Source organism: Rhinatrema bivittatum, chromosome 4 (assembly GCF_901001135.1).
Source record: "Rhinatrema bivittatum chromosome 4, aRhiBiv1.1, whole genome shotgun sequence".
Lineage (NCBI taxonomy): Eukaryota > Metazoa > Chordata > Amphibia > Gymnophiona > Rhinatrematidae > Rhinatrema > Rhinatrema bivittatum.
Window position 1 is genome coordinate 408,430,684 of NC_042618.1, and position 16,715 is coordinate 408,447,398.

Here is a 16,715-nt window from a genome sequence, read left to right on the forward strand (position 1 = left end):
TGACTGTATCTGTCTGCAAAGAAAGGAAATAGACTTGGAGGCCAGTGCACTAAAAGTTTAGTATATAGGGCCCTTAGTCAACAGAACAGAGAATTGATGTGATATTTGTAAAGGTGTCCTCTGAGCTGCTGTTGGTGGCAGTAATGACTGATTCTGAGTGCCCCGAAACAATGCGCCTTTAGGACAAAGATTTCATTATCACTTATCGTCAGATACCTTGGGGCATAGCAGGTGCATTATCTGAAACTGTCTGAAGCAGTGTCCCCCTGAGATTGAAGAGCAAGGGTTGGGGGGCTTTGTCTGACCATGTGCCACCTCACCCCCCTGGTACGCTGTTCCGTTTCTGCCGTGCAGGACACTGAAGCCTGTGACCCGCCGGCACTCTCGAGGAACGAGAAGTAATGTCAGATGTTGAGTGGTGATAACGGAATGGGGCCCTACGCCCCCCACCCCCCAGGATGGCCCTGGTGGAAATCTCCATAATCCATTTCACCTCTTCTAGTCCGCTGTTTGCCCTGGCTACAGTTCAGTCCTCCTCTTCCTGGGGGGTGTTATCCCTTTTCTCCCCTCTTTCCTGGGCAAGTCTCTTTGGGGCCTATGAACTAAGTAGTTTTCTCATAGATACAACATGGGAAAATCCTTGTGCCTCCGGGGCTTTCTGGAAAACAAGGAGATGGCCTGCATTTGGCTTTCCTGGTCAGCATATTTGTAAAAGCTTGGTTGCACAGATTAACATTCTCTATAATTGTACGCTACTTGAGATTGTGCAGTAGGCGAGAGATGGCTCTTGGGGATGCAGAAAACCCGTCTTTGCTTTCCTCGGAGAGAACCCTATGGAGCGCAGTCCACTACAGACCTTCATGAAGATTTGCAATATATTCTTACTCAGTTACTTCTCCTTCCTCCTGTTATATCCACCCAGCTTGTCTTCTGCACACATTTTATCAGAAAAGGAGGGGGGCTCAGGATCTGTCTTGGGATTTGTAATCCATATCTTTTCCTTCTATGGGCAGGGGTCAGTAATATATAACAAAGTTCTAGGTTTCGCTCTGCCTGAGTTTTTTTCGGAGTCGGGTTTGCATGCATAAAACCTTTAATTTTGGAAGTCAGAGAGTCTCTGCACACTGTAGTTAAAGGATGACCTGTGAAAGACCTTAAATCCCAGGACAGCAGCTATTCTGGGGGAGAACCAGGCTGAAGTGGGATCCAGTCCAAACTGCCACAGCTTGGGATTAGTCTCCTGTAGGCACAGACATTACTAATGGGCAATGGAATGTGGCAGTTTTACCTAATTAGAACAAAGCGTATTTTTTATTATTATTATTTCTCTGCTCTGAAGTGTTAACCTATCCCCTGCCTTCCTCTCTGTGGTTTTCACTGTGAGGGGATGTAGTGGGTCTAGGTCCTCAGCTGCATGTTTATCTCACTTGCTGGCCAAATGCCTGCTCTGGAAAACTAGAAGAGGCGGACATCCATGTCATTCCAAACAAAAAGTAAAAAAAAAGAAAGAAATCCTCTAACTGTGCAAATAGAGATTATTCTTGTACAGCGTCTGATCTGTTCTTCATTTTCTTACTTTTCAGTTCGAACTGAAATTATAACCAATGAGTGAAAAGGAAGAGTCTCTCCAGCGCATCAAAGAGGACCAATGGTGAGTGAAATCCTGCTGGCCTGAGCTTGCTGGCGAGCTACAGAAACTTGTGTGCTTTTGGTTTTCACTTTCCAGATGCTTGGGCTGAGCTTATCTCTTACTCTCAGTTGCACAGAAAGTCTAGAGTCTGCAAAGAGTTCCCATACATATCTTGAGATATCACTGGGATTGACATCTTAGGAGCGGAAGCATCATGGTGCCTGGAGGAAGTATTTTCCCCCTCAGGGCCCGGGAAATGGGTCTTTCAACGCCTGTTCCCTGCTGTCTGTGCCAATCCCACCGCTGTCACCATCACGCACACCAATATTGCTGCTTTGAGACATTCCGTCTGTGACCCGAGGGACCGGGATTGTGTTTGAAAGAGTTCAGGGTCTGGTGTATAAGATACTGGTATAGCCAAGTAATTAGAACAGAAGCCTCTGAAACATGAAGCCAGAATGTTTTGAATCGCACTTCCCTCACTTATTCACTTAGCCAATTATTTAGCACTTCCGTGCTTACCCTCTTTCCCATTTCCTTTCCTCTCTCTTTCTCCTACTACTGCTCTTACCAGTGATTATTAATGTAGCACTACAAAACGTACACCGTGCTGGGGACCCCACAGTCAGTCGGGTTTTCAGGATATCCACAATGAATATGCATGAGATAAATTTGCATATATGGTCTCCAAGGTATGCAAATGTATCTCATGCATATTCATTGTGGATATCCTGAAAACCCGACTGACTGTGGGGTCCCCAGGACAGGTTTGGGAAGCCCTGCCCTAGAGTTTGCATCTTCCCTGGCCTGCTTCGTCTTTTTATCTTTCTGAATCTCTTCTTGAGGTTGGAAGGGGCGATTCTTTTGAAAACGGGGAGATGGCCGTGTTTTTGCCAGCATTTTCTAAACAGAAGCCTACACAAACCACTTTAGGTGAGGGTCCCTTTCCTTTATAGCGCACTCTCAGGCCATCCTTGCTCTGACAGCTCATCTTAGCCCCTGTGCGTTTGGTGCCAGCAGAATCTCTTTCACACCTCAGAGGCTGGTATTTGTTTCTGGAGGTGGTGGAATGCGATAAGTGCTTTAAAATTAGAAACTGGCAGGCAAATGATTGGTTTCCAAGCCTCTGAGCTCTTGCATTTCTTACTCGAAGCAGGGGCTGAGACTGCAGAAGCAGCTGCTACTCCTGATTCACTGGGTGAAAAGCTCCCCAACCACCACCAAGCTTTCTTAAATACCTTATTTCTTTCCTTCCTGTGTAGGATGGAGCAACATGGATTCAGGAAACTTTCTTGGCACGACAATTTGCATATGAGTGGCCAAAGTAATAATAAACACGGGGGAGGGCAATTTTCAAAGTGATGTACAAGGACAAAAAGCATCTTACCACATTAATTAGCTGTTTGTGGATAAAAATTCCACAATGCGTGTGTACTTTCACCACCTTACGAGGAGGGCGTTCCTGGGGGTGTTTAGGTTGGGTGAGGAGAATTACATGTGTCTGCTGAGACCTCCCCGGGGATCTCTTCTAGAGACAGGCCCTAGTCAAGTCCTCTGGGGAATGTAGGGGTTGGAACATACCACTTTGCTACAGAATCCCCCCCCCTGTGAGGTTGCCGCAAGTGGTGAGCTCCTGCCTGCTCACCACTTGAGATCCTGTGTGGCTTTTTTTGCTTTTTGGGGGGGGGGGGGGGGGGGTTGAAGGAGACGGATCTGTTTTCTTTGTTCCTCACTTCCTGTAAGGCTGGGCCATGCCCTCCTCAACAATGCAGAATAGGAAGTGAGATGGCCCTTTTCTGGTCCACAGCCTTGCCTAGTGTGTCTCAGCACAGGAATCCGGTGTATTCTGCCTATCCTATTGAATCCGTTTGTTACGGGGGCAGATTTTCTCACACCTCCTGCTGCGGGCTAGAGGGGACAGTCTTTGGGAGTTGGGACATCTGCTGTAAGTAGTTGGGTCAGTGCTGCCGGTTTCCAGCTGAGAATCTTAAAACAATAATTTTGAAGTCAAAGCAGAACAAAGGCAGTGAATAAAGCTCCCATCCCCTGCCCTAAGGGAACACCCACCTACTTTTGCTCTTTTGTTCCTGGCTTGTGATGCCATGTTTCGCACACTTTGGGGCTAACTTTTCAGTAGCATCTAGCCGGCAAAGTATGGTCTTAGCCGGCTGGTGCCATGGGATGAAAATATCACCCTGGAGAGCGTCCAGATTTGCTTGGCCAAAAAACAGGCTATCATGGAAGTACTCCCAGGGCAGGCTCCCAATTTAGCTGGCCAGGGCTGATCTTCAGGGCTAGCTGGCTTTTGGGCCACACAAATGGCAGTCCTAAATCTAGCTGGCTAGGTTCGGCTGACAATCAAACTAATTTATCCAAAGTTGGAAGACTAAATTGGGCCCTTTGAGCTTTCCCCTTCTCATAATCTTATGAGATTAATGTTGCTCAGGATCCCAGTCTTTCTGGTTCTTGAATTTCTTTTCCTCGCTTATTTTTTTTTTTTTTAGCTCAAAATGATGTGATTGCAATGAGAGGAGGATCTTAGAAGTGCTACAGACATTTATTTTACCTTAGAAATTGATTCCTAAGATCTGTAAAAGAAAAACTCTTTGTGGCTGCTGTCTGAAATTGTAGCTGGGCACGATTCCCTTTCCCCTTCAAGTCGTTACAGAAAAGGTCGCCGTGTCAGGAGTCCCCCAAATTCCCTCCCTAGTGCTGGATTCCTACCTCAGCCGGCCGGCTCTTCCAGTACAGATAATGCAGTGGTTTTCATGAAGCCGGTGTTGCTGCAGTCCTCGGAAGTGTGACCAGGTGCCGATGTCGGCCGAACCGCTTACTGAAGCCCCCAAACCTGAAGCACGTTTCAAAAAGGGGTGATAAAATGAAGCGAAATGTAAAAAAAAAAAAAAATACACAGATCCAGGAAACGTAGGTAAGTGGTCTTAGGTAGGAAAGGACTGAAAAAGAACTGCCGGGGGAAAATAGAAAGTTCCAGATGCAGGACAGTGTACAGGAGGGACATGTTGAAACAGGTGAAAATAAAAAGACACATTAAAGGGAAGCCTGGAAACAGATTAACTAAACATGGCAGGCCCACAGTAGTCAAGGGATTTTTTTTTTTCCAGTACCAAATCACTTTATTTCCAGCAATCAGTCATGTGGGATGTTGGACTACTGCGGGGTAAGACAGGAAGTAAGATCAAAGAGCATGGGAACATTATTGGGAACTGGAGGTACTAACTGAATACTCTCTTTATGCATGTAGTAGGGAGGACAACAAAAAAACAAAAAAAAAACCCCACACTGAGAGGCCCCAGCTGTGCATCCAGCCTTAGCATCTGTCTTCAGGGTCAACTAGGTGGTGCATGACTCAAAAACTAAAAAGAGACTTGGAGATCTAACACACATTGAAATATTTGCAAACAGCTTGGGAATCTTGGAGGCAGCAAAGGAAGCATTTCTGGAAGCCGACTGCTAAAAACAGGATGGAACTACCCAAATGAACTGTGGGACCTTTATAAAAAAAAGCATGGCAAAAATAAAGAATTAAAAAAAAAAAAAAAAAAAAAAAAAAGCATGGCTAGTGCCTTCATGAAGAACTGTTCCATGGTGCATAGAGTTAGTGTGGATGTGCCTGACAAGAATATCCCAGCTTCTGGTGGGAAGTCACTGACGGAAAATAATTTAAAGGGGTGGACGGTCCAATGGGGAGAGGAGGGCCACGGGGATTGGAGGGAGATAGCATGGCAGTGCTAGTGTCAAGAGAGATATAGCCATGGTCTGAAAAGATTATCAAGCTTGCATGTATTATATAAAAGTTAGAAGGACACTTTTCAAAGGGATCGAACTGAGTAACTACCACAATGCTCGGCGAGATTCTCTGTAGTGAAAATGATACCCTAGATAGTGACTTTCACAGCACACTTGCTTTTGGATGGCTTTAAAGATCTGTGGCAAAGGTAGGGGAGTAAATCACATGCAGAAAGCCATATTTGCAAGAAAGAGTATATGTATAACGATTTCCTTTGACTCTGGGAACTTGATCATGAAACAATATCTTCCACCCTCCGGATGCCCTCTTATTAACTCTGCTCCCCTGCCTGTTGGCAATGCATCCACTCTAGTGCATCTTCCCTTCCCTTTCTCTCTAATGAATTTAAGGACAGTCCCCTTAGACAAGTACCTCCTTCCTCCTCAGACCTGCAGCTTCCCTTCTGTGCCCCTCCTGTACATGCTCCCCTTTTGTGCTTTTTTTCTATACTTACTCTAATCTAAGACATTCATGTAACTGGACCTTAATTATACATTTGATTGTAATCCACCAGGAGACCAGCTTGGTAAAAGCAGAATATCAGACGTTTATAAATACATATTTGTAAACAATAAATAAATATTTTGTAATCAGCAGGGGCAAAGTACATGGGCATTTTTGTGGCCTCATAAAACTTTGATTAATTTCAAAGAGAAAGTAGCTAGGCAGTCTGGCGAGCACTGTCCCCTAAATGGCGAAATAGGGCAAGAACAATCGAATCTGCGTAGGGCTGCCAATGAGCCACTTTTTAGAGGAGCCTATTCTGGTTTTTGAACTTACGCTCAAGTGCATTGTGGATCCTTAGTATCAAAAGGGGGATTTCGAACAAGGAGAAGTCCAAAACCTCCATCTGGAAATGGGTCACTACTTTCTGTCCACCAAAGTAAATTCTTGATATTTACCCAGAAAAATAAGAAGTCATTTTTTACACTGATTTTTCTCCAGGTTTTGTTCTTGTCTTAAGAAAAAAAAAAAAATAAAAACCGAGAATGAAGGTCCCTATCCTGCATTACAGGAGGACCTTGCAAGGCTGGAAGATTGGGCATCCAAATGGCAGATGAAATTTAATGTGGACAAGTGCAAGGTGTTGCATATAGGGAAAAATAACCCTTGCTGTAGTTACACGATGTTAGGTTCCATATTAGGAGCTACCACCCAGGAAAAAGATGTAGGCATCATAGTGGATAATACTTTAAAATCGTCGGCTCAGTGTGCTGCAGCAGTCAAAAAAGCAAACAGAATGTTAGGAATTATTAGGAAGGGAATGGTTAATAAAATATAATGCCTCCGTATCACTTCATGGTGAGACAGTACCTTGAATACTGTGTACAATTCTGGTCGCCGCATCTCAAAAAAGATATAATTGCAATGGAGAAGGTACAGAGAAGGGCAACCAAAATAATAAAGGGGATGGAACAGCTCCCCTATGAGGAAAGGCTGAAGAGGTTAGGGCTGTTCAGCTTGGAGAAGAGACAGCTGAGGGGGGATATGATAGAGGTCTTTAAGATCATGAGAAGTCTTGAACGAGTAGATGTGAATCAGTTATTTACACTTTTGGATAATAGAAGGACTAGGGGGCACTTCATGAAGTTAGCAAGTAGCACATTTAAGACTAATCAGAGATTTATTTTTTTTTCACTCAATGCACAATAAAGCTCTGGAATTTGTTGCCAGAGGATGTGGTTAGTGCAGTTAGTGTAGATGGGTTCAAAAAAGGTTTGGATAAGTTCTTGGAGGAGAAGTCCATTAACGGCTATTAATCAAGTTTACTTAGGGCAGGGGTCAGGAACCTTTTTGGCTGAGAGAGCCATGAACGCCACATATTTTAAAATGTAATTCCGTGAGAGCCATACAATATGTTTAAAACTAAATACAAGTAAATATGTGCATTTTATGTAAGACCAACACTTTTAAAGTACAATAAGTCTCTGAATTCTTTTTAATAACGTTGTTATGCTGTTGCTAACCAATGATGAATAAATTACTTCTTACCATTAATGTGACTTCTCAGTCATGTGACTTCTCAGTCACTCCCCGCCGCCGCTACTGCTCCTCGCCACCGCCCCTCGCCGCCGCTACTGCTCCTCGCCACTGCTCCTCCCTCCCCCTCAGTCACTCTCTCCTCCTTCCCCCCTCAATCACTCTCTCCTCCTCCCCCCTCCCCTCAGTCACTTCCCCCTCCCCTCAGTCACTCTCTCCTCCCTCCCTCCCCCTCAGTCACTCTCTCCTCCCTCCCTCCTCCTCAGTCACTTCCCCTCCCCCTCAGTCACTCTCTCTTTCCTCCCCCCCCTCAGTCACTCTCTCCTCCCTCCCCTCAGTCAGTCTCTCCTCCTTCCCCCCAGTCACTCTCTCCTCCCTTCCTCCCCTGTTACTCTCTCCTCCTCCCCCCTCCCCTCAGTCACTTCCCCCCTCCCCTCAGTCACTCTCTCCTCCCTCCCTCCCCCCTCAGTCACTTCCTCCTCCCCCTCCCCTCAGTCACTCTCTCCTCCTTCCCCCCAGTCACTCTCTCCTCCCTCCCTCCCCTCAGTCACTCTCTCCTTCCCCCAGTCACTCTCCTCCTTCCCTCCCCTCAGTCACTCTCTCCTCCCTCCCTCCCTCCCCTCAGTCACTCCCCACCGCCGCTACTGCTCCTTGCCGCCGCCCCTTGCCACCGCTACTGCTCCTCGCCGCCGCCCCTCGCCGCTGCCGTTGCTACTACTCCTCACCGCCGCTACTGCTCCTCCCAGCGCCATTTTTTTTTGCAGGCACGCTCTGCTCTGACCGACGTGCTCGCCCACGCATGCGCCGTAGAGCTGCTCTCTATGGCGCATATGCGGGCCATCGGTCAGAGCCCAGATGGAGCAGACGGAAGATCTCAGGGGGGGTTCCCTTCCCTCCCTCCCTCTCTCACGCGCGCCGCTGCTGCTCCTCGCCGCTGCCGACGTTACTGCTCCTCGCCGCCATAAGCCCATAAGTTTGATTTGTCTGCGAGCCAGATGCAGCCATCGAAAGAGCCACATCTGGCTCGCGAGCCATTGGTTCCCGACCCCTGACTTAGGGAATAGCCACTGCTATTAATTGCTTCAGTAGCATGGGATCTTCTTAGTGTTTGGGTAATTGCCAGGTTCTTGTGGCCTGGTTTGGCCTCTGTTGGAAACAGGATGCTGGGCTTGATGGACCCTTGGTCTGACCCAGCATGGCAATTTCTTATGTTCACCAGTAACTGAATAGCACAGCTGCTCTCCCTGTGCCAGTGTACAGCTGTTTGGAAACAAGCAAGGTTACTTAGCTCAGGGCTTCACACACTTTAACGTTCTTTTGATGATAGTCGGGTATCATAAGTTCATAGGCTTTGTTTTTAACTTTCTCCTTGGACATTAGCTTCACACATATTTGGAGAGTAACTTTAACTATGAATTTACTGTATTCCTATATTGTCTTATTTAGATTCATGTGTAGAGTTCTGCCTTCACATTTGCTATGAATAATAATTATTGCATTGCATAACTGCAGCTCTGTCCACTGGTTGCATCTTTGCTGTAGAAAGCCTTAGAGAAACAGAGAAAGGTGATAGCAGAAAAAGGCCATAGGGCCTAGTCTGCCCATCCACACCAATTAATTCAGTTTTAAAATGTCTATCACTCCTTCAGAGATCCCCTGTGTTTATTCCATGCTTTCCAGAATTCATGTCATTATCTCTTCTAGCAAACTTGACAATAATTTTCTTAGTATTACTCAGAATGCGGGGGCCTAGTTTGAAAGGTCCTGATAGAAATTCCTGAATTATTGCTGTATGGGGGTCATTTTTAAAAAAGGGTGCTCAGTGTCCAAGTTAGCGGGCTTTATTTTGGCTAAGTTAAACTGATTTCCAGTTAAACCCAACTGACTAGGTTTTCAGCTGAAAATCAGCCTATACCAGATTTAGGATTGTGGCTTGTACAGCCTAATTTAGCCTCTTAAACTAAGAGGCCTGTTTACTAAGCCGCGGTAAGCACTGTTTTATCGTGAGTAAAAACTGTGGGAGTTACTAAACTGCAGTGCACGATGGAGGCTCCCCTGTCCTGGGACCTCCATCTTTCAAAGGAGCTGCAAAGCTCATGAAAATCCCCAGCACTCCCTGCTCTGTGCAAAAATTCCTGGGGGGGGGGGTGTCTAATGGCAAAGCCCCCCCACAGACACACACACACACCTCTTCCTGCACCCCGTCTGGGCTGAAAAATAAAGTCTAACCCCTCTTAAGCTCTACCCTCAGGTCAGAAGCATCAAAAGCTCCATACAGAGCAATAGGAGTTTCTCTTTGTAGCTCCTGTGGAAATGCATCTACCCATGATAAGGTAGATTAATCCCCCACCCCCCTTCCCTGAGGGTAGTGCTGAGGTCATCAGAGCCCGTGGGAGCGGTAATGCATGCTGCCTGGTGCAGGCCCAAATCAGCCCCTAAACTTGATGCTGCTGTTTCACCCTAATCCTTCCGTGGGGGCGAACGCCTGCTCTGCCGACTCATTGTCCCTATCACAAACAGGACAAAGAGATCCCACGAACGTTGGGAGCTTCCTGAAAAAAAAAAAAAAAAAAAGAAATCAAAGAATCCACCATTCTCTCTTTAAATAGCAAAAAAAATACTTTCAAATCGTCAGTCAATTAATAGTGCATTCAAAACCTGGCTGAAAATTATTAGGTTACCTTCATACCATGGGCCTATACATCACTTTAGCTCGTAAAGCAACAAAACAGTTGCCTGGTCCAAGGTGGGCAAGGAACAAGCAGGAGACGGTCAGCGTGAGCTTCCAAGTATTAACCACATAAGATAAGTTATAACATCTTTTTCTAATTTTAAGTGCATAAAAAAAACTTTGGATAAAAAAATAGACATTGATGGAATTTTGGGACCGATGATTAAACACTTTTGGGTCAGGTAACTGTTTTGTTGCTTTACAAGCTAAAGAGATGTATAAGGCCCAAAATATGAAGGCCCCTAATAATTTACAGCCAGATTTTGAGTGCACTATTAATTGACTGACAACTTGAAAGTATTTTTGCTATTTAAAGAGTGAATGGTGGATTCTTTGATTTTTTTTTGGGTTATGTATTTTCCACTTTTCGGACAGTGTAGTCGGGAGCTTTCTGAAGCCACAGGTCACACACCTGCGGCCTCTGTTCCTCCAGGCATTCCTTTTCCTTAGTGCCTCTTCTTCTTTTTTTTTTTTTTTAACGTGTGCTGCGCAGGAGGAGGCCTTGCCAGCCACGCAGGAGGGAGGGCTTTCAGCCACCACAGCTTCCAGTGTGCTTTACCCTCCCTCGAATGCCTTTGAACCCCCCTGAGACCCAGGTGTACTCACCACCACTGAATGACACGTTGAGCCTGGGCCTCAGTGCTTCCTTCAGGTAGAAAGAGAAAGGCAGAGACAGGAAGGGGAGGGGCAGTGGGGGAGGAGGTCCACCCTCAGGCTCTTCTAATCCCTAAGGCTTTTTTCTTTTTAAGGTTTAGGGATGCCCTACCAGGGTTGATCCACCAGACCTCTAGGGGTACTGGGACCCAAACCCAAGGGAAAGCTCAACCAGGGAAATCAAGACATTTTCCCCCCTTGGAAGCGAGCTTCTAGTGGGAGAATCAATCTCTGTTGCCCCAGGAGCTAGTAGGCTCATCCAGGCCTAGGCCTAACCAGGGTCGTGGGAGCTGACTATTACATCTTCACCAGTCTGCAACTGCTGGAGACAGACCCTGCAACTGTCTCAGACCACACCTTCCTTATAGCTGGACATGAAGTCACTAGGGGGAAAAAGGAAGGCGTGTCCTCTGTCTCCAGCAGCTGTGGAGGGAGAAATCCAATATGTAAGGACTGGTCTAGCAGGAGGATAAGGAAGTTACAAATTACTTAGAGGAAGAAAAAGGTATGGGTGAGATATAGTCATTCAGGCTGATGCCATATTGAGCGCCCACTCTCTGAACGCACCCCCAGCCACCTCTCGTGGGCACACGATGCATTATTTAAATGAGGGGTTGCGCTAAAAAGGAAACGCTAAGGAAAATTATGTGTCCCTAGCGCCTCTTCGGCGTCGGGCGCACAGGAGAGCTTGCTGTCAGTGCGGGCTGGGAAAACAGATGCTCAATATGAGCGTCCATTTTCCCCTGCCACCGGCACAAGATACAAGCCCAGAATTTTTTTTTTTCAAAACTTTTTTTTTCTTTTTACTTCAGTCTTTCTGTGATTCCTTCTAATTATTGTGACGATAATAAGTGGAGGTATCACAGAAAGCAGGAATTTCTTTCTTTTTCCATTGATCCCCCTTGAGCACAGCATACCCTTTATGGCAGCCCCGGGCTGGCGTAAAACTTGCCGCGTTGCAGTGGGTGCATTGGCCGCACGGGAAATTTTTTGAATCGCGGGGGATTAGCTAATAGCCTCATCTACATGGAATTTACATGGGATGAGCGCTATTGGCTATGCGCTCGACTGGATGCGCATTTTGTATGTGCTAAGCCTCGTATTGCATCAGAGGTTATGAACGCGCATCCAAAACGCGCATCCAATCACGCGTTAAGCCGTGTGCTGGCTGCAGCGCATGTTATTGCATTGGTCTGATTCAGTTTAAGACCAACACTGCGTTGGTTCATCATGCTTTCTTTGCTTGGCAGTCCTCATGGCCAAACCTGCCCATGGTGACGGTCTTGAATTGTAAGATGCGCCGACAGCAATGTCATTCGCTTAAATTTGATGCTTCACCTTTCCTTTCCTTGCATTTCTGTGCCAGAGAGAAGAATTTTTCAGGGATTCATTTGCAGGAAGATGAGACCCTGAGGATGCAGAGGAGCTGCATAAGCTGACGAGATGGTTGAAAGTGTGTGAGTGGGGCACACAGAGGGTTCGTTGCTGTTTTATGCCAAGCTCTGCTTTGGAACTGCCAGATGAAAGTAAACAGAATTTCAAGGAATTACTCTGTGAAGAGTTCGTGGGAAAGGCTGAGCATAAAATGGCAGCTGCTTGCATTCTTTTACAATAAAATGCTGTTACACGTTTGGGTTTTTCTCCCCTTCCTGCCCCTGAGGCCTTGAGTTTGGTGGCGACGTGGAACAAAGGAGAGTTCTCGCAGGAAGGGTCCAACGTGCTTTATTTTGTATACACAATTTAACAGCGGTAGAGCGGCAGGCAGAGTCTGCCTGCTCAGGGTTTCTTGGTCTCACTGTTCCCCAGAAAAGAGGTGTTTTAGTTCTCTGTGCTGCCCTGCTGCAGCCCTCGGGATGCTTGCTCAGTCCAGACAACAGCGGATTAGCTTAAATAGAACGGTGCTCTAATGTGGTGTACTGCCAAAGGTACCACATCGTCCACGTCTTCCTCACAACCACTGTTGGTGTAGCTTGTGGCAGTAAGAGCAACTTCCGCGGGGCAAAACTCTTTTCCCTTTTGATAATGCTCACAGGTGTGGGTACTCTCATCTTTCCTGGATAGGGCATCTTCTGTATTTTGATGTTTTATCCCTGGCAGAAATTCGATAACGAAATCATGCTGACTAATTTCTTCCAGGTGTTTATCTTTTTTTTGTCCTTGAATCCTAATGGGGTCCTGTAGGTATCCAGTTGGATGAGCTCAGCTCTGCCCACATCACCTCCAGGTCTTGGTCACTGACAGCAAACGTATCATGGATCCCAATGCCAACTGGTCTTGCGGGCTGTTTGGGTGGGACGCACTTGAACTGGTGACCATTTCTTCCAGGTGGTGAGAGAGAGAGCCATGGTGTCACCCCACTGGACTTGGGACATGGAGGGGCCCTGCTTTTCTCTGGTGTCCATTTTTTTGTTGGCTGACTGTATCAAGGTAGAGTTTGTTTCTAAGTGTGCGCCTTGCTGTAGTTTTGCCCCCGTTGATGTCAGGTTGTAGACTTGATCAGAAACTCTCAACTCCCTTTTTTACCAGCATGCTGCCCTGATGTGATTCCCTCACCCAGGCTCAGGGGTGTAGGTACAGCTTCAGCTTTGGGCTTGGGCATCTCTATAGTCCCCCATACTACACATTCACTCTCTGGGGGCAGTGTGGGGTCTGCTTCCAACACCATTTGGATAGCAGTCTAGTCAGCTTCAGCTCCTCCAGTGAAGTGTGCAGGCATGGGATGTGTTACAAGGAACTCCTTTCTTCAAGCCTGTACAGTGACATTTGCAGCTTGGAGGAAATCTAATTCCAGCAACACTGGATCAGAGATCGGGGCCACTAGCACTTCTCATGAAATCCTGCAGTTACCAATGCTCAGGATCATCTTGACTCCTATTTGGGCCTTCATCCCATTACCAGCCTCTGCACTCCGGATGGTCACAGGCTACGTGTTGATGTCCTCTAACTGGGGAATCCAATGTTATAATTCTTCCATGACAATTATTGCCTCTGCCTCAGTGTCCAGATTAGCTTCTGTCAGCATATCATTGATGGTAATTAATATTTGTATACTAGATCCTTTTCTGGTCGCCCAACCAATGGCAGAGGGTGTTTTTACAACTGAACTCACTGTGGTTTCTTCTTTTCTTCTGGCTGCCTAGCTCAAGGGGTCACTTGTTCCACCCATGCTGCAACTAGTGAAGGGCTAGGTGAATGGCAACATTCTCTCTTCCAGTGTCTCTCTTCTTTTCCACACTGAAAACAGAGGCCTCTGGTTACTGAAGTAGGATTGGGAGCATGCAAGCTGAAGTCTGCCTCCGGACTGCTGGATGTTAGAAGAGTTCCTTTTCCTCGCCCTCCTGGTAAAAGTGTGATGTTGGCAACTGAATCTTGCTGCCTGGAGATTGCAGTTTTGGATCCTTTAATCTTCAGGGTCAGCTGTTCCAATTTGTCACAGATCCAGTTCATGATCTTCAGTCATTGTCCTAGCTCAGCAGCCTATTTCACTTTAGGGGTCTGCATCCTTTTGGCAGTCAGTACTGCTCACCAAAATAGCCTTCTTCATCTGGGTAAGCACCACCCAAGAAATTCTCCAGGTATTAATTCTACATTCCGCTTCTCACCGCAAGGTCGCCCAGAAATTATGTTCATGTTCCTTGATTAGACACTGGCATTCCCCCAGGGTCCTAATTCATGATTTCATAAGCTACCCACTGATTTATTAGGCCCTTGAAGAAAGCGTCAATTGCAAGCTCATCTTGCATCTTTAGATCTACTCCAGGATAGGTTCTAATGACTAGGCGGTGTGTCTCTTAGGCAAATTCTGCTTTGGTCCCTTTGTTCTGTCGAAGCTCCCCCAGCTTCCTGCATAGAGTGGTGGGTGGTTCCTGTTGACCAAACTGCTAGGCTAGCTGTTTTATCAATAATGTATAATCTTCCCTGAAATGATCTAGGAGGCAGTTCCCTTCAGACATTCATAGAGGTAGTCCACCTTCTTGGCGCTTCTCCACCCATACTTTCAAGCCATACATGCAAATGATACCACAAAAGATCCCCAGTCTTCCTTACTATCAAATGTGGCCATCTTGATTCTCAGGCCCTCAAACTGATGGATTTGGTGGGTGCTTCCCCACATCCAGTTTGCCGCACCCTTTACTGGTATGTATTCTCTCTGCCCTGACAAACATGGTGTCCTGGGTGCTCCTGAGAAAGCTGGATAGCCAATAGAGTAGCTTTTGGTGGGTAAATATCCAGGAGCTCGTACTATGCAGTTGCAGGATAGAAGGGTACTGGATAGCCTATTCTAGTGAGATCCATGGGAGAGTAAAATTAGTCATGGGTGTTGGCCCCCTATGGCCCAGCCTCTACAATCCCATGGGGATTGTAGAGGCTGGGCCTTCCATCCAAGTCCTTCCAAGTTAGGGTTTGTAGTACCCTCAATCCTTCAGCCAATTCTCTTTCATGTGGCAGATGAAGGCATCCTCACATCTGGAGACCACAATGAGAGTATTTGTCCTTGGGATATCAGAATCTTCTCAAACTCTGGATGGTGACTGTGTAAGGAGGGTCTGATAGACATCCAATCCCTTCCTTCTTCTGCTGTGATTGCAGCTCCCCACCGGGGAGTCCCCTCCTGGGCCTTGCTTTGGTCTTAGCTGTGCGGTCTTCCATCAGTCATTTTGAAATATTAGCAGGTGTTTCTTGGCTAGTAGTCCCACTTCTGACACTAGTTGTTACACGTTTGGGTTTTTCTCCCCTTCCTGTCCCTGAGGCCTTGGGTTTGAATGCCATGTGTAGTAAAGGCAGGTTCATGCAGGAAGGGTCCAACACGCTTTATTTTGTATACATAGTCTAACAACATTAGCGCGGCAGGCAGAGTCTGCTTACTCACGGTTTCTTGATCTCACTGTTCCCCAGACAAGAGATGTTTCCGTTCTCTGTGCTTCACTGCAGCAGCCCTGGAGATGCTTGCCGAGTCCAGACAACAGTGACTGCTCCACAGCAGACTGGCTTAACTATGACAGTGCTCAGTCGTGGACACAGGCATTGGTAGGCATGGTTGGATACCACAGGTTCTACTTGGGTACAGCTGACCTCCAGATCCTGTTACTGGCTGGGCCTCCCAACCTGTTCACCAATGGGGGCAGGGGAGCTGGGTATTCTCCCTCCCCCTTTCAGCATGGGCTTCCCTCTCTAGGTGCAGAGACCTCGCCTCTAACAAGTCCCAACCACCTTCTTATAGAGCTTCAGGTTCTCCTGCCTCTAACTAACATTTCCAAATACACAATAAACCAACACTACAGCAACTTTAATGAACACCCTCACAGTTTCATGTCTTTCTCTCCTCCCATTGGCTGTCTCCCCTGTCCTGTATCTGCATACCCCTATAGGCAGGGGGCTAGAGAGCAGACTATAGGAGCTTGGCGTCTTGCTCTGTGCTTGCAGCGTGGGAAACAACACAGCAGCAGCAGCAGTGGCTGCAAAGTGGCCGGGGATATGTGTGCTCCTGCCCAGGTTTACAGTACCACCAGGCGGTAGTGGGGGCAGTGGCTTCACCAGATGTTTCTCTTGGACCCCGGAACCTATTTACACAGGAAGAGAATAGGATCCCCTCCATGGCGATGCCTTCTTACTGCTTCCTACAGAGTTTGTCTTTCTGAATCAATGAGTGTGAGATGTTTTTTTTTTTTTTAAGCTGTGACTATAATTTACATTACCACAGTCATGTTAATTGAGTTAAATAGTGGGTAATTGAGTTGCAGCAGAAACCTGAGGTTCCTCTTAGCTTTGACTGAATTGCTGGTTGGTGTAGATCTTGTTAACATGAAAGTGCACTTGAGCTTCTGTGAAACCAGGCAGGGGAAGCTCTTCCATGCGTGAGTGGTGTACCAGAACAACACGCTTTGTTTTCTCTGGGGCCAACATGTCTGTGG

At 46.7% G+C, this 16,715-nt stretch overlaps 1 protein-coding gene across 5 annotated transcripts in view; it reads left to right on the forward strand.

Moving 5' to 3' along the window:
* PLXNB1 (plexin B1) overlaps positions 1-16,715 on the forward strand; it is a 176,494-nt gene that overhangs the window by 61,146 nt on the left and 98,633 nt on the right. For all 5 annotated transcript variants that reach the window (XM_029601112.1, XM_029601113.1, XM_029601115.1 and 2 more), the window contains one exon: positions 1,584-1,651. The gene's annotated coding sequence lies outside the window, so the exon portion shown is untranslated. The remainder of the gene's footprint in view (positions 1-1,583; positions 1,652-16,715) is intronic.